At 42.4% G+C, this 18,458-nt stretch overlaps 1 long non-coding RNA gene across 1 annotated transcript; it reads right to left on the reverse strand.

The window, feature by feature from the left end:
* Positions 1–15,102: 15,102 nt before the first annotated feature.
* On the reverse strand, positions 15,103–17,409 carry LOC103663287. Its single transcript, XR_568751.2, has 3 exons — positions 17,272–17,409; positions 16,517–16,599; positions 15,103–15,652 (listed from the first exon to the last, which is right to left on the reverse strand). It is a non-coding gene; the product is annotated as an uncharacterized LOC103663287 (long non-coding RNA).
* Between the last annotated feature and the right edge of the window lie 1,049 nt (positions 17,410–18,458).

Consider the following 18,458-nt stretch of genomic DNA (forward strand, 5'->3'; position numbering starts at 1 on the left):
TTTGTGTTTGAAAGAACACCTCAAAATGGATATTTCCTGCTTTATCCTCTGGCTATTTTCAAGTTTTCCCTAGGAATGAGATATATATATATTTTTTAAAGATTTTATTTATTTATTTAACACAGAGACAGCCAGCGAGAGAAGGAACACAAGCAGGGGGAGTGGGAGAGGAAGAAGCAGGCTCATAGCAGAGGAGCCTGATGTGGGGCTCGATCCCATAATGCCGGGATCACGCCCTGAGCCGAAGGCAAACGCTTAACCGCTGTGCCACCCAGGCGCCCCGAGATATATTTTCTTTTCAATGGGTACAGATCTTAAAAATGCACACTGCCTGCTTCAAAAAAAAGCTTACTTTCATGGAACACTACATCAAAAACTAAGGATGTACTGTATGGTGACTAACATAACATAATAAAAAATTTTAAAAAATAAAAAAATTTAAAAAAAAGCTTATTAAATATGAGATTATGCCAATCGAGAAATACACATCTGTGAAGTTTATTTCTACTGATGTATTTCCCGTGCTCACCTACCACAGAGTATGATACAGAGGAAAACATTTCAATGGAAGAGAAAGAAAAAGAGGCGGGAGGAAGAAATGGGGAAGAGGGAAAAAGAGATGGACACATACAGGAAGGAAGAAAAAAAATCTGAAATTAAGGTCAGTGTCTGAAGAATCTAAATTGGCTAGATTGTGTTTGCCAAGATACAGTCTCCACGCAAATGGAGCTCGGAGAGACCCGAAGACACAATATCTGTATCACAAGATCCCTATAAAACATACAAATAGACAGAGGTGGGGGTGGAAAGGAACCCCGTCTCCCAGATGGAGGAATAGAGTGAAAATCAATCGTTAATCTCAGATTTTCAACCTAGGAAAAATTTTAAAAATGTCAGCCCCACAGTGGGGTGGATGGATGCAGACAGTAATTGGTCAAGGAAACAAACATATGTCACCAAAAAGACACTGTGAGCTAGGGAAGCATATCTCTGCATACCAAGATTAATAGGAGCGCGGCTCTGTGCACTGACAGTCTGGATAGCGCGAGTTTCAGAAAGTGTCCCTGCTGGCCTGAGAGGTCTGCAGAGATCCCTCAGTAGCAGCTGGAATCCTGCCCTCACTGGTGGTGGTCCCACAGGCCTAAGCAGATGGCTGACCGAATGCACTCAGGCCGCCGGACCCCAGGCATTTGGGGTCAGGTAGGGGCCGATCCTCTGGTTCGGGCACGCACTGATGCTTCAGTAGAAATGGCCATAAAGGAAGCCTTCTACTGCCTTGAAATAGCTATTGAGTTCTTGACTCCGCGCAACATTTATTTTTCTTTCCCCAGCCATCTGACAATTGTTTGGTTTGGGATGCTGGCTGCCTGCCATTTTCCTTGTCAAAGCACTGCTAAGAGAAAGCTCCACACTATAAATCTTCTTGGGTGGGCCCCAGGACTGCTGCCTACCCAGGCTGAGACATCTCACAAAGGAAGGCCATTCTTAAGTCCCGCAAGGACGCTCAATGGATGTGGGGCCTGGAAGGAAAGAGCCAGGGTTAGAAAGGAAACTTACAGCTGGGTCATTGAATGTTACGGAGCAAAGAACCTTTAGAAATCTAATCTCTATGCAACTGGATAAAGCGATTTGCCCGCTGCGGCATAATCAACCATCCCCAGGCCTGATATTAAAACTGAAGGCCCTTGTCTCTATATGTAACGGGCAGTGTGCTTTGGGAAAGGGCACAATTCTGGGCATCGAGGTGGGCCACTCGAAGCTGTGTGAGTTTGGCCAAGTCACGAACCCCCCCAGTGTTTCGGTTTCCAAGTCCTAAAAACAGGGGTCTTCGGCAATGATTTCCAAGGCTGCTCGAAGTCCCCAAATTCTAGCACATCTTACTGGGTATACTGCGCTCCTCAACTTTTCTCCAGGCCCCGCCACACATATACACACACACTTTCATCTGGGTATTTTCAGATAGAGTCCCCTGCTTGCTTTTTCGTCCGACTGTGAGTTGTACCAGAGGCATGTGACATTTGCTCAGCGGATCATGGGGAACCATGAACTTTGTACACTTTTAAAGGGAGGTCAACAGGGACCTACTTCCCGAGGATACAGCCTTCTGTGAGCCTCATCAGTTTATTCTAAAGCTAAAGGGCTTGAACGATCTCCAGCCTCTTGCGGGTTGAGTTGTTGTAGAGTTTGCCCAACGGCATTAAACTCCTCCATTATATTTCTGAGTAGGTAAACTCAGTGCCCTCCCTTATTGAAAAGATGAGAATGGGATGTTTGCCCTAAATCCTAAGTTTACATTGGCTCCTTTTTGCTTCCTTTTCTCTACCGTCTCTTCCTTATCCACCTGCCTCTGAAAATACTAGCAGTAGTTGTAATAGTAATGGGATAATAGTGATACTATTGGTAATTAATATCTAATTCACTTAGTGGTTAAAACGGTAAAATAAATTCACACGTGTAAGGAGCTCAGAAAGGTGCCCGGTCTTTAGTAAGCGCTCAGTCCATCTTAACTATTCTAAGTATTGTGCCACAAGCCTAGAGGGCACCTATATTCTAAAAAGGAAGAAAATGGTATGTGTTTTTAAAGAGAAATGGGCTACATGGTCACAGCATGTCTCCTTGGCATTTAGGAAAGCTGATGGGGTTCTGACCCTAAATCATGGGCTTCTATAGGAAAATGTGAATTACTTCTTTCTGTCAAGATGGTGGCAAAAGGGCACCAACCAGATCACTGCAAGAGTCAAGTTTGCAGACAGATTAAATGAGCCAGAAAGAGAGGACTAAGACAGCCCAAGGAATGTATTCTTTCTCAGAAAGAGAAAATGGGGCCATGTCCTAGATTTAGTCAGAGAGTTAACTCACAATGAATGAAAGCTAGAGGTCAAGAGGCCAACAGTTATCTTGGCTAAGACTCAGAAGCTAAGCCAGAATATTAGCTGAACTGTCCCATACAGATGTGCAGGTTGAGCACTGCACAACTCTACAGGTTATCATCAACCATTCATACAATAGTCATCATGGATTTATTTATTTATAATGGCAATTTTCTAGTAGATGGCAGTAAAGTGTCATAAGAAAAGGACACCTTTCTCCTTAAGACATAGTATGTGCTAGTGGCAGCCCTTGAAATTAGACAGGTAATAGGTAAGGATTTCTATCCTCAATTACAGTTAGTACCCTTGTCTTAGTCAATGGCCAACACCTGCAGAAAGAAATACTCATCTTCACCAAAAAGAAAAGAAATGCAAAGACATGGTGTGTCACAGGGTGAGCCAAAGCCTAATAAGGAGACATAATTTTTATTTATCAACTGGTGAAGATATAAATGATTGTTAATACTTTAATGCTAGTGAGAGTATCAGAAAACAGGAACTCTCATAAAGAGTAGCGGGAATATAAATTAGCATAACCTTTTCGTAGGGCACTTCAGCGATGTATATTATAATCAGAAAAGTGCATATCATTTGACCTATAACTCAGACTTGAGGATTTGCAAGAAATACTTGCACTGGTATACTTACAGACACACACACACACACACACACACACACAAAGCATATACAAGGATGTTTATCACAGCATTATTTTAATAGCAAAAAAGGGAAACTCACACAAAGTTCATTTACCAACGACTGGTAGAATTCTTCTTGGTATATCCATTCCATGAAATACATATGGTACCATAAAATGAAGAAGGAGGTTACTCTGCCAGTGTGTTAAAATGGAGGGCATTAAAGAAATACTAACAAGAAATTTTTAGAACATTGCCGGAAGTGTATACAGTATGATTTTTTTTTGAGGGGGGAGGGGCATAGGGAGAGGGACTTTCCTGAGAAAATAAAAATAAAAAAAAAAAAAAAAAATCAACGTTTCATACACTGTGCTCCTTAGATCTCCAGAAAGTATCCCAGAAGTGATCTGATGGGAGAGTAGGTGGAGAAGGCAGAATTCTTTCCATACTCAACTGCACATTAACTGGACCAGCGCTGTTTTAATCTGCTCTATGCACTGTGCATCTAGGGAAGGAGCCTTTGAAGGAAAGTTTCTAAAAAAAAAAAAAAAAAAAAAAAAGAAGGAAAAAGGAAGCAAGGGAAGGGAGGGAAGGACAGAGCAAAGAAGAATATAGGGTTTCCTATGCATAGGAAACCTTCTGGAAGGAAGCACAATAAACCGCTATGAGTGGCTATCCCTGAGGAATAAGGGTAGAGAAGACTTTTATTTTCGTGCTTTATATTGTCTTATTTCAATCTTTCACAACATGAGTGTGGTAATTTTCCTGGCGTGTTACCTGTGCTCTTGCTATTTCGTTTGCAGGAAACAATCTCCCACTCCAGATATTTGCACAGCTCCTGCTTCTCCTGCTTTGCTCCACTCAGGTCCCTGCTCCAATGTCATTTGTCTTAGAAGACTGCCTGACCCCTAAATGAAAGAATGCCTTTCACCAGGCTCTAGCCCTTCATACGGCTTCATTTTTCTTTATGGCATTTATCAATGCCTGATATTACGGTATTATAACATATATTTATGTGTGCTTATTTATTGTCTGTCTCCCTTTCCCACTGAAAGCTCTCTCTGTGAGGGCCGGGGCTTTGCCGTGGGCCCCGCTCTCTTCTAGGGCCCCAATGCCTCTAAGTTACTTTAAAATACGTGAGCGTATAGAGACATGGTGTGTCGCAGGGCGGGCCAAACTCCTAAGAGCTAATCAGGAATGCAGAAAAGGTGTCCAGTCAAGAACCCACTGATGGCGTGGTCAGACAGCACTATGAGGAGCAAAAGCCACATTCCAGAAGGGACCACCACAAGCCCACCTGTGACTTATCACCATCCCCAACCAAGGCTTTGCTGTTTATTCGGCCTGAAGATCAGGAATACGTGTTAGTTGTGAAATCAGCGTAGTGAACATGGGAAATAACTTCTCAAGGTATTCAAGACATGTGGATTAGTAAAAAATACATTCGAAACACTTCCTAACCTCTTGCATAATCCTAGAGAATGACATCCAAGCCTCAGACCTGGTCACTCCGGTACCCAGGAGAATTTCTGTTGGTCTGACACCACCTAGACACCTGCCTCTGGAATGCAGAGTCAGCCTAGAGAGGACCGTTCATGCAAGGGAAGCTCGCACTCCAGGCTCACGGAAGTGGTTGTAGAAAACCCTCTACCGTGCTGTGCAGAACCATATTGGTGCCAAATGCAAAAAGACAAACCAGTAACATGGAACCCACCTTTATTTTAAACGTTTGCTTTTTTCATCGCGGCTATGTTGCATTAATCTTGAATTTGAAAAACAATATATTCAAAAATTATTTATCTTGACTGCTGAGTTTGGGGCACCCTCTTAAATTGTATGCCCTAGGTATGGGTCTCACTCATGTCATATTAGTCCTGCCCTGGTTTTTGGTTCCTTCTTTGCTAGTAAATGTTTGTTTAATAACTGTTTATATATGTGACTCAGTGTGGTCTGAGACCTGCTTTCATTGTACCAGGTAGTGGTGTTGTGGGGGAATAGCTAAACCCATGCACCACAAACTTTTCAGGGGGCTTATTTAACTTCACCTAACCTAATCTACTCATATCTAATCAAAAGAACTACGCAATTTTGTGTGACAAATTAGCTTAGGTCAATAGAGCCTACCTACACTATAGCCAGCAGACAGCAAGTATGCATTAAGAGTACAGACACATTTGTTATAAAGTGAGGGAAACTTGAGAATCTTTAGAGCAATTCACTCACTTGCATGGGCTCCTACCCATGGTCTGGAAGAAAACCTAACAATTTTGAGTTGTAATCCTGTAAGGTTTTTTTTTTTTTTTAATGACCCCCCCCCAATTTAGAAACTTAAGTCCCTCAAAGCTTGGATCTGACCCCAAGCTGTAGACATACCTATTATTGACCAAACCAATAATTGAACATTCAGTTTTACAAACATAATAATTTGCAGAGATTATTTGCTTTACAAAACAATATAAAATATCATTCTTCGGATATCTGGTTCCTACTAGAGTGTTTAAACTTTGATTGAATTTACATACATTGATTTTGTCCCAATATATCAATGTCATTTGTTATATAGTCAGGCATACCTAGGAATCTATGTTCAATCGATACAGAAATAACTAGTCGAGTATTACAAATTTCTTAATTGAAGGTTTATGTGACAATTTTTAAGCTATCTAGTTTGAAATTTTTCCCATTTACTATAAAAATTTTTAAAGGAGGGATTGGCCAAATTGGTTATGGGAGCTGGTCTAGCTTAAGTATAAATCATCTGAGTATAAAATCCAGTCACAATGCCTGCGCAAAATACGGTAATCCATCAATACGCAATTCATTCAACAAATATTTATCAAGTGCCTATAGCATGTGAACATTCCACGAGGCTCAGGCAGTAAAACATTATTTAAAATCGCGTCTTATGCCTGATAGATCATACTCCATGTAAGCGACTTCTTCCCTGATAAAATGGAAATCATGATATTTACCCTGATAACTCACCATTTCAAACTGAGGACCAATTGAAGTCATGGTTTCTCTTCTTCTCCGTTTTTCCCTACCCACACCTCCTCTGCCCTTTTCTTGCCTACTGTGTGCTCCGGGGATCTGCATCCCTGAGCTTCTCTTTTTCCAGCTGCCTTCTGATTGTTTTAGGTCAATAGAAGGCAGTGGCAAGAAACTGAAGAAAGAGAGAAGAGAGAGGCTGGGGTATTTCTCCCCTGCTCTTCCTGCTTCTGGGCCATTCTCTACCAGCAGTGTTGTTTTATGATAACTACTCCTGGGTGGGCCCCTCTTGCATGATGCCAAGTGTCATTGGCTTCTGTAACATTCTTCCCACCCTTTGCCCTTAAGCTTTAGAGGTAAAACCTTTGGCTTCTAGCTGCTGCTACTCTCTGTGTGCCTCCACATGCATTATTCAATGTGCCTGCCGACCCCTGCCTCCAGCTCTGAAAGTCATCTCGTTTTTCAAGTTCCCTTGTTTAAGCCATCTCAATAGAGTCTGTTTCCTGCTGGGACCCTGACTGATACATCATATAGGACAAATTTCTTTTAAAAAGTTTAAACAAATGCAAAAATGTAAAGGAATGGTGAAAATAACTAACAACCCCAATGAGTCTGACTCGTAGAGAAACTACTAAGCAAATATCAGTCGCAACAGACTATTGTTTGGGGGCTCACTTTCTACCTGGCCCGTTTCAGAGCTGATATTCCACACTTGGGATGTCACAGTTCCGTGTTTTCATGATGACTTTGAGTTTAATTGTGAGCGTTCACTGTGGGCTGAAGTCCGGCCATGTTAAATCTACATTTGTCCCTCATCTAATTTACTCTTCAGAAAATATTAAAAAGATCTACTTTAGGAAGTTTTAATATATATGTTAAACTAAAAGATGTCTTCCAATTTGAATGCTATCATGCCAGAGTTCACGGATATATTAAACACCATGATAATCTCCTATCATGAGTGGGAGGAGAAATATTTACAAATTATGAAACTTAATGAAATAAAATACTTAATATTTATTACTGACCCTTCCAAAAAATTGGCTAAATATCCTTGAAAATGTTTTCCTTTTCTGATACTATTGATCTCACAGTATTGAGTAACCTAACAAGAGAGCAAAATCCCCGAACAAGAAACCCTTTCTTCAGTTCAACAAGGTAGAATTGACTGTGAATTCTTAAGTTTAAAAAATAATAATAGTAATTTTCAGTAGCATACTTACTTTTGAGTCAGAATTTATTACTTGATAAGAATGTCATTCTTTGGGATATGAATATTTCTCTGAGTATTTTAATGAAGTCTATAACATTGCCACAAATTTGCCTGCAAGGATTTATGGAATTTTTCCCCATCTGTAAGTATGAGCTATAAATAGTCTATAAATAATATTATATTTATATGTTACAAATTATATAAATGAAATGATACGTTTATACACAGGGAAACCTCCCATTTCCACCTGTCTGGCTTCCGGTTCCCGACAATCAAAACATATTGCTGAGAAAATGAGTCAGTACACGTGAAGTGGTTGCAACCCATGCCAGCTCAGTGCCCAAAAGCTTTGTTTCCTGTCGGCAAAGTCATTCAGCCACTGGACCAGAGGAAAATGTATCTGGAGGTCAATGAGTTCAAGCTACAGGGCATCTCTTACATCCAATTCTGAGAGTGTCACAGGCCATTGAGAGTTATAGAATGTTCTAGGTGGCAAGGGAAGCCGGGTTGTCAGAGGAAGCATTTCTATGAAGTCATTTCTGGCCAACTGTTTAAAAGGACATCAAAAGAAAAGCGCCTGACTCTCTTAGGCTCCAATAATTTGTCATGATTTCTTTTCTCACTCTAAATACACACTCATTTTCTTACCTACTTTTATCTAGAATTTTGTATTANCAGAAAGCCCATCAAATTGTATAAACTTCAGATTGGGGATTGCCCAGATCATGTTTCCCAAATATCATCTGGTCCAGAAATTTAGGTCTTACAAATTACTTGTATGAACATGGGAAGAGTTTTGCTGCCAAGAAGTAATGACTTAAAGAAGCTATCATCATCCAACAAAGAAAACACATTTGACAGCAAGAGAAACATGACTCAGAAGGCTTCAGCTTTTCAGAAATCAGTGTTGGTAGTAAGAGAAACATTAACTAAAGCCACTAATAGTATTGTGAGCTCCAGAAGACGTGGCGGGCAAATGCAATGGCCATGAAAAGAGAATGAGATTTTATTGCTAAGGTGTGTTGAACACCTTAAAGGAAGATAACGCTGGGACATCTGGACGGCTCAGTTGGTTGAGTGTCCAACTTTTGATTTCAGCTCAGGTCATGATCTCAGCATCATGATATCAAGCCCAAGTTCGCTCCGTGCTCAGTGGGAAGTCTGCTTAGATTCTTTCCCTCTGCCCCTGCTCCCTCCCTCTCTCTCTCTCCCTACCCCCTAAAAACAAAAAAATATATATCTTTAAAGGAAGATAATGCCACCTGTCATCAGCCTAAATATGCTTTGTGCGGTATACGCTTTGTCATAGTTCCCCAAAATACCCCAATATTCCCAAGAAATATACTTCTCCATTTGTGATTCACTCTTCATCACATTCAGATCATGACAGTGCTGAAAGTCAATGGCATTTCATAATTTCTAATTTCCCAAATGAATCTGAGGGAAGGCAAGGTAACGTGATAATACGAAAGCCCAACAAATAAGGTGAGAAATTTAACTCATTTTCATCCTTCGCGTCATTATTTCAGATACACATTAAATCAAGAAAGGCAACCATTCGTTTTGTAAAATACTGTAAACCTGTCAAAACTTTCAGTTAGCCATTTATTCTGTGTGCATAATCTGTGGTATTGGTTTTTGTGTTACTCTAGCCTTAGCTTTTAAAAAATAATTGTGATGAAAATGATTTTGTTTACTTCCAAATAAATATTCAAGCATATGCATGTACTTCAAAAATAATGAACATATGTGTTTAAATTAAAACGGAATGTGGGGGGAGTCCATGAAAATACATGCAGCCATTGTAAGGTCTATCTCATTACATTTGCCAAACTGTGAAGTCTGGGCGAGCTTCCCATCTCTGTGCCCGCTGGAAATCCTACAAGAAGCTGATTCGTGAGACAATGCCAAGTCGTCCAAAAATGGAGGGACGAGACTAGGTTCTGTATAACACAAATACCGTGATCCTATCGATATGATCTAGCTGCAATCCCTTTGTTTGTATGTCTAGCATATGATTAATACGGTCTTTCAAATCTGAAACAGGAGGAAGATAACAGTAATACACAAATAAAGAAGCCATTACAGAGAGGAGTAGGGAATCCAAGATTTGTTAATTAATCATCTGGACAAACAGGACGTTGTCTCCTTAACGTTTGAGCTGGGTTTGCCATTCAGATATGTATTTCCGAACAATTATCTGCTGATGAGGCAGGGATAGACACAGAAGATCCAGAGGGCATCCTCTCTGATGCTGTTAAAGACATGACTCCTTTCTTAATTTAGAAGAATGAGAAGGGAGAGACTGTCTTACGTACACTGCAATTAGAAGAAGCAAATTAAAGCATATACAGTCTTTACTTTTTCCAAAGGGACCGTAATAACTATAGAAGTGCATTTGTCTGTGTTTTATTTCTGACTTGCTGATCTGAAATGGGCTATTGGGTTAGCACCGTGCTGTTCTGCCTCGCCTTTGTCACTAACAGTGGCCACTAACTTGTTGTTCCGGGATACTATTGTAGCGCAAGCAATCGGCCCAACTTGGCATGAAGCACCAACTGTTTTATCCTGCTCCCGGATTCTGTGGGTCACCAGTATGGACTGGGCACAGTGGGATAATTCTTCTGCTCCGTGACGTCCGGGGTCTCATCTGGCAAGACAAGTGGCTTCGAGTGACTGGATCAGCCGGATCTGGAATCATTTGGAGACATCTTCACTTGCACAGCTGGCGCCTGAGATGGAATGACACAAAAGCTGGGCTCAGATGGGACTGTCAGCGGAAGGGTCTACACGTGCCTGTCTCAGAGCCTCGGCCTTCTTCACAGCGTGGAAGCATCGCAGTGGTTGCTTTGTACCTAGTGACCAGGGCACCCAGAGTGAGTGTTTCAGCAAACAAAGTCTTTCCTGATCTAGACTTGGAAATCACATGGTGGCATTTCTTCCGTACTCCATTGGCTGAAGCGTCACAAGCCTGCCTAGGTTCAAAAAGAGTAGACCCAGACTCCACTTCTTGAAGATGTCTGTCAAAGAATTTGCAGCCATGTTTAAAATTGCCATGCCTACACACTCTGAAATGTAGATAAAGCAAGAGAGGAAACTAATATCGATTGAATTGCCTATTATGTACCACACACTACTAGGAATTTTAACTACAACAGCTCTACGAAGAAATTATTATCATCCCCAGTTGACAAATGAGGCATCAAAAGCTCAGGGGTTAGGACACTTACCCAAAACACGCAGCATCGTACAAAAACCCTGATCCATTTGATCCCAAAGCCTGGTACTTTCTCACTATTCATTATTATCATGCTATGTCTACTTATTTTTTTAATAAAAATTCTTTTCCAAATGAAGGAGTCCTTTTTTTTTTCCTTTTCTTAAACTAATTTGTCTGGAAAGTATAGTGTTTTCGCCATCATGCTTTCATTCATATGACAGCAAAAACTCTTCAAACACCAAAAACTAAATAATTTCACCGCATTTAAGGTACTTATAAATAAAAGACTAGTCATTTCCTATTACTGCTATAACAAGTTACGACCAATTTAACAGCTTAAAACAACACAGATTCATTATCTTGTGTTTTGGGAGGTCCAAGTCCACAATGGGTCTCACAGGGCTAACATCAAGGTATCAGCAGTCTGAATTCCCTCTAGAAGTTCCGAGGAGTATCTGTGTCCTTGCTTTGTCCAGCTCCTAGGGGCTGCACCCATTCCTTGGCTCAAGGCCTCTCCCTGCGTCTTCAAAGGCAGTGATCTCAACACTTCAACCCTGCTTCTGCCATCACACCTCCTTCTCTGACACTTGGAGCCCCTACCTCCCTATTTCACTTACCAGTACTCTTGGGAGTACATTGGGTCCACATGGATAAACCAGAACACTCTCCCCATCTCAAGACTCTTAAATAAATCATGTGCGCGAAGTCCCTTTTGCGCTATGAGATAACATATTTACAGATTCTGGGGGTTAGAATGTGGACATCTGGGGGGGGGGCATTATTGTGCCCGCCACAAAATCTATCACACAGCTACGGCCTAAGTGCACACATCATCTGTATTCCCCAATTAAACAGCCGCTATATTCTGTCATCCACTCCCATGAATGTGTTATGTTTACCAATTATCAGGCCGTTAATTACAACATTTCCTCTCTTACATCCAAATTAACTATCTCATCAAGCTCACTAAAGACACTCGTTCGGCAGTCCTAGCTAGAGGCTGCAGACAAGCTCGCCCAGCTGCACGCTCTGAGCTCCGAGCACCGCAAGGGGAAGGGCGCGCTGGGCTCCACGAAGGGCGGTACTCCCACCGCCCTCCCTGGCAAATCCCTTGACGGACAGGCACACCTGTGCGCCCAAACACACTCACCCACGCCTGGAGCTCACCCCCCATCTGCAGGGGCACCGTAACACTTCCTTCCGCGGTGTAGAACGCGTCTGCTTATGCCCAAGAGGCGGTGAGGAGATGGGAGATTTCCAGCCGGGTGTCATGTCTAAACATGACAGTGAGTGTGTGCCCTTTCTCTGCACCCACCACCGTCTTACCCCCCAACCCCCTCCCCCAGATCCAGTAAGAAGAAAGCGGGCGGTAGAAAGTCCTAAGGTTGAATCTCAAAGCCCCGATTTTCATGCAGGCGTTCTCATTTGTTCAAGTTTCGCATTTAACCACAGGCCATGACTGGGATTTATTAACTCACTAGAACTGATGCTATGAGGTCTTCAGCCATTGTGTGGTGGCTGTTTGCTTAATTATCCATATCTAAAGAGTGGCTTTGGCTGACTTGTGCTTCTTTCAGCTTTCTAGGTCTGTGCAGCTCTCTGTTCAGCAACAGCACAGGTCATTGAGTACCTACTGAAAAGTTTGCTCTAGAAAGACCTGAAGGACTCAGCAGCGTGAGCCGGGTGCCTCATCCTTGTTCACAGGATGTGTGGCTGCTGGTGCGAAACCAAAAATCCACTCTGGGTGGGCAGCAAAGGGCTTGGAAACACCAGCAAATGCCAGAGAGAAGCTGGGTAATTTTATTCCAATTATACTCTTCGTGCCATGATGTCACAGCATAAATTTGTACTTTTGCACGCAGCTCATGCTGGTGTGATGACAGCTCTTAAAATATTGAGTGATTGTGGGCCCGTCAGCATAAAATTATTCTAACATGGTGCCTTTATTAGTGCTTCAATAAATGCCATTCTTCTTGTGTTCTGAGGTGGCATTTGCAAATGAGCTAATTTCTCCGCAGTAAAATAATTGTGTTGCATTTATTTTGCAGGGGGGAAAAACAGTGCTATTACATAAAGGGGGCTTTTTTTCCATCAGAACCGCATACGCCGTAGTTAGTCAAGTTTAAAAAAGAATGCATTAACTAAATGACTAGGTAATTATTTAAATGAACATACTGCTTTAAAAAGCTGTAGATGGGATAAACACCTTTTAAAAAAAAATCCCTTGTTATTACAAAAAGATGTGGCAAATTGGTCACAGGAGTATCCATGCTCCCAGTCGGGGGGGAGAGGGTGTTTGCTGATCGGTGACGAGCATTTTAGGGGTTTGGTATGGGTTTCTTGACTTCATGCCTCACTGGCTTCATTCTCTAGAAACAGTGGGATGGGGAGGGGAGGGGAGGATTGGTATCATTCACATTTTACCCTCCGCCTTTTGCTGCTTGCATCCTCTGGCCTGGAATCCTAGCCTCCTACTGCCTCATCAGTGCAAGGACCCTTCCTTGTGTCATGTGTCCTGTGTCGCTGGAGGGAAGCTGCCCATCCGTAAGCACCCAGGAAGCACCCCGTTCAGGAAAGTGGACTGCAAATCACGCGGGAACCTCTCTCTTCCCACAACTGAGGAGACTGCGTCTCAAGAGGAAGAAATTACTGACTCCCTGCCTAAACTTTTTGGGAATCAGGAGTAAGACACTCGGATGCCACTCGCCTTTCAACTTGCAAACATAAAATGAAGGGACGGAAGGAAATAAAAGTAAGAGGCAACAGGAGGAAAGTGAGCAAGAGCAGGAACAAGAGAGAGGATGAATAAGAAAAAAAGAGAAAAACAGGAGGAAAAAAAGACGGAAAATCAATCCTGAGAAAATTCTCTCAGAGAAACTGCCAGTTCAGAGAAACAGGAAGTTACGTTTTAAGATAAAAGCCAAGCAAATCCCACTGGAAGGGTGTACGGGGAAGTTCGCTCAGGCCACTGTTTCCTAACTGAAATCATGAGGTTCCTTGCTTCCGCACTGCCCTGAAGATCTGAGTTCTTTCCTCCCATAGACGTTGCTCGTCCTTGGGCCTGGCCTGTGAGCTAGACAAAACTAAGAGGGTGTTGAGTTTTAAGAAGAATTTACTTTGGGGACACCTGGGTGGCGCAGTCATTAAGCATCTGCCTTCGGCTCAGGGCGTGATCCCGGCGTTCTGGGATCGAGCCCCACATCAGGCTTCTCCACTGGGAGCCTGCTGCTTTCTCTCCCACTCCCCCTACCTGTGTTCGCTCTCATGCTGGCTGTCTCTCTGTGTCAAATAAATAAATAAAATCTTAAAAAAAAAAAAAAAAGAATTTACTTTGCTCAAAAGAAAGCAAGACATCATAAAAGTTAAAAAAATGGGAAGTAACTAAGGGATCTCTGCCATGCACCGGTTCCCAGGTTAGGGGATTTCTATTGATCCACTCTTTCACTCAACGCCACTCCCTCTGAGGAGTTCTAGGTAGTGCTGCTGAGATTTGTGGAGCAGGGAGAACATTTTCCTCACAACCGGAATGTGGAACCAGCGACGGGAGCAGATTCACACCAGAATGGCAGCTTTTCAACTGCATTGAGGAGTGGGGCTCCCATGGGAGTCTTTGGCAGTTTCCCTAATACTTGACCCCGAGTCATAGCTGGTCGCCAGCAGGAAAACCACAGGGGCAGCTGAGGATGGAGAATGGCATACAGGCAGATGTGGGGAGAAAAGGTCTTGAGCTGGACATGCTCAGTTCCATCACCCAACTCGCCAAGCGGCTCTTTCATCTCTGGGGAGGCAGGGGTGAGGGGCGGGGAGAAGTGAAAAGTGTTCACTCCACAATCTGACAATTTCTCCTCTCTGGGAAGTAGAGTGGAAATCATACCCCTTTTATAGAAGCGTGACAAGTAGAGAAGGTGTTGTCCTATTAAAAAAAAAAGCCCCATGTTACAAATGAGAAACTGAGATCTACAAAAGTTCATATAGGCCGTAAATAGAGCTGAAATTTAATCTGTGATCTGTTTTCAGCACTGACATGCTATCATCCACTACAGTGTGTTATATTTTTAAAAGCAGAAATATGTTTATAGGGAAATAGGAATGAGAAGTCACGCCTCTTAACGACTGAAGGAAAAATTTGTTTACTTTTCAACATCTATGTTTCAGGCAGTCGTAGGCTTACCAAACTATAGACACAGAGTCTGAAGTCTGTTAGAAGTGGGTTCTGTTCCTAACAGACAAAAAACTGCTTCTACCACCACTTTTAGCAGAACTTAACTTTTGTAAAGACCAGTGGTCTTCAGCTGGGGTCCATTTTGCCCACTGCTCCCTCCCCCCTCGGGGGACATTTGGCAATGTCTAGAGACAGACTCCCCCACGACAAAGAATTATCTGGCCAAAGTTATCAATAGTGCCATGGTTGGGAAACCCCAATGCAGAGAAAGTAGGCAGATAACTACAAAGTGGGATTTAAAGGGTCGGGAAGACCCTGAAGTCAATCTTCTCTGGTGAATGCCAAAAACCCCACAACTAGAGAACATTGGGGGTTACACTCTATTATCTTCAAAAAGCTTTACTTAAAATTCTCTCTGTGAATAAATGGAAGCAGATACTGCTTTTAATGTGAGAGCTAGCTGAGAAAAAATGAGGTACCGGAGATGGAAGGAAAGGAGGAAGGAAAAGGCTGTTGCTGGTATTCAGAGAAACAGCACAAGGACTCTGGTTCCTAGAGGACCTGGAAGAACAAGAGAGAGAGATGGGGGAAAGTTGCCTGCTTTATTATTTTGCCCAGGGCCGATCTTAAGTCCAACAACAAAAACAACAATAACACCGCCCAAAAATCTGTCCCAGAGGTTTCCAGAGGACTAAGCTGCATTTATCCAAGAGTTGCAAAGCAGGGTACAATGCTTTGAAATCTGGCTGAGCCGAGTTCGAATCTTGGCAATGCCATATTCTTTACCGTTCGGCCCCCGGAACATCACGTAAACTCCCTGGGCTCTATTTTTCTCATCTTCATAGTTCTGAACTGAATCAGATTAGTGTATGGATTCAAGGAGATACACTAAGACCCTGGTCCAGAGCAGAGGCTCAGCAACTTTGACGGCCTCTATGGCTCTGACATGACAAATTCTAGGGCAACTGACTAAGACCCCTGCCAAGATAATTTTAAATGGCCTTAAATCCTCTATGGAATCAGAGGAGGTAGAAATAAGTAAATAGGTGAAATGAACCCATCCCTGGGCAGGCGTCAGATGTAAAAACACAACATCGTGTGGCATCAAGTCAGTGGTGCTCTCCTCAAAGGCCCACGCGACCCAAGAGAAGCGCGGCAAACAGCGTCAGCAAAGAAGATCATATGACCTTCAGAGCTGAAACTCCACTCAATGGTTTCTAAGTTGAGTTGCTAAAATGGAGCAAAGAAGTTCTCAAAACAAAGGGCAAATTTTAACAGGATCTAGACTAACTGATACTCCTGAATCCATGTCCAGAACACACGTTAATGCTGAGAGCATGGATGTCCCTAGTTGTCTGACCTACATGACACTTCTCCAGGGTGACTCTGATGCCGGGGGCGGGGCTGGGGTGAGACGAAGCTTACCTTACACGCCAGGAGAGGCACAGCTTACCGAACAGGCTCAAATTCAGTCATCGTTCTTCTTCCCTGTGCTTCACCTTACTTTACTGTGAGTAGAAGAGAAGAACCTCAGGAAGGCGTTGTAAAGATTAGTGGGAAGGCCCCTTTTGAGTGACTAAACATTAGATGTCTGCCTTGATGTGTTCTCCGACTTATCTCACTCTACGCCTGGGGCGGCAGGCAAGCTTCTGGACCTTCGCAGCCCTCATTGTTTTCATTTGTAAAATAAAGGAGTTGACACAAAGAACTCCAAGGCCTTGTGATGCAGCAACCTGAAGCATCCCCTTTGAGCTTGTTAGCAGTGACTCCCATCCCACCCAGACCCACAGAATCAGGATCTTTACCAAGTTCCCAGAACAAATCATATGCAGTTTCAGGTTTGAGAAGCATTCCAGTTTCGTATATGAATCCATGAGTTGGTAAGGAAAGCTAGTGAATGGGAGGCCAGACGTTGGCCTTTCTAGAAAAGTTAAAATATATTCCACTGCTCTCTTGGCCCTCATCCCTAGGATTTCCTGCATGTCTTGTATCTGATATCCTCGTTAGGGTTAAGTATCCATTGGTGGCTGAGTCAGCTGGGTTAAGCAAGTAAAGAAACCCGTTTAAGTTATTCCTTTTACTCTTCTATGCTCAAAGCTATATAAGTATGGTGGTAAAATATTCTGCTCTGTGACTCCAACCTGTACCTACTGAGAGAGGTGGCATAGTGTAACACTTACCAGCACTGGCCAAGAAGCCCAACAGACTATCTGAAGTCAGGTCGGCCACTAGCAAGCGGTGTGATTTGGAGTCCTTCAATATCTCAGTCTCCTCATCTGGAAAATGGGAATAAAAAGAACCCATTTAATTAAACAAATAATGTCAATATTTGTAAAATCCTCTGACCAGAGCCCAGCCCGTGGTAAGCACTCCATAAACCCGTGGTTAAAGAAAATCCACCAATATATAAGAAAGGTTCCATTTCCCTATTTTGCTTTTAACCACAAGGAAACCAGCCTTAGCCAACACTCTCTTGCGGTAATATCTTTGATCAAGCGCAAGGCTTTTATAATTAGCATCCAGGCAATAAACTTATTGGAATTTAACTGCTAATTTTTCCTTTCAGATATTATATACATATATATGAATATATGATCTATACAAATAATACGAAAAGTTTACTGTAATACGTGCTATATGCATATTTATTTAACAAGCACAACAGCCTATGAGAGAGCTATGCTCAGCATCCCCGTGTTGCAGATCCCAAAACTAAAAGTGTAAGTGGCTTATGTGAGGTCATAGAGCTGATGGAGCGTGGGGACTTGAAATCAGGCGGGCTGGCTTCAAAATCTGCATTCTTACATACTACACTATAGCATACTATACGCTCGCCACTGAATGCCATGCGCTGCCTCTGTCACAGGGGTTTCATCCTTTCTGGTTTTATTTGATATTTATATCTGTGGTCGTTGTCCTAAATTCAGCTTAAACACTGCATCCCTTAGGAGCAGAGAGGGTTTCTCTCCTTTTCTCTGTGTAAAGCCAACTGAAACAACTAGTGCAGTTGGTTAATCACTTCCTAAATCCTTAGTAATAACAATGACATAATGTATGACCAAATCCCAATGACATCACAGAAAAGAAACCAAAGCCGAAAACATCTTTTCCTTCTGAAGTTCCCCCAAATGAGACTGTTGCATTTATGCTACATTTTTACAAGCTGTTTATATTAGGTTTGTACAAAATATTTGAAAATCCACTTGGATAAATTATCCCAAAAGCTAGTAAATGACCCTTTTATGCCTCTTTGAAAAGACCAGGGCCAGTAGCCAATCTTTACTATCCAAGGGAGAAAAGGAAAAACGACAAAATGACGCTGAAATGGCACCCAGGGCCTCTAAAGTTATAATAGAGATGTTTCCGC

The sequence above is a fragment of the Ursus maritimus genome, unplaced genomic scaffold (assembly GCF_017311325.1).
Source record: "Ursus maritimus isolate PB19 unplaced genomic scaffold, ASM1731132v1 scaffold_34, whole genome shotgun sequence".
NCBI classification, from domain to species: Eukaryota; Metazoa; Chordata; class Mammalia; order Carnivora; family Ursidae; genus Ursus; species Ursus maritimus.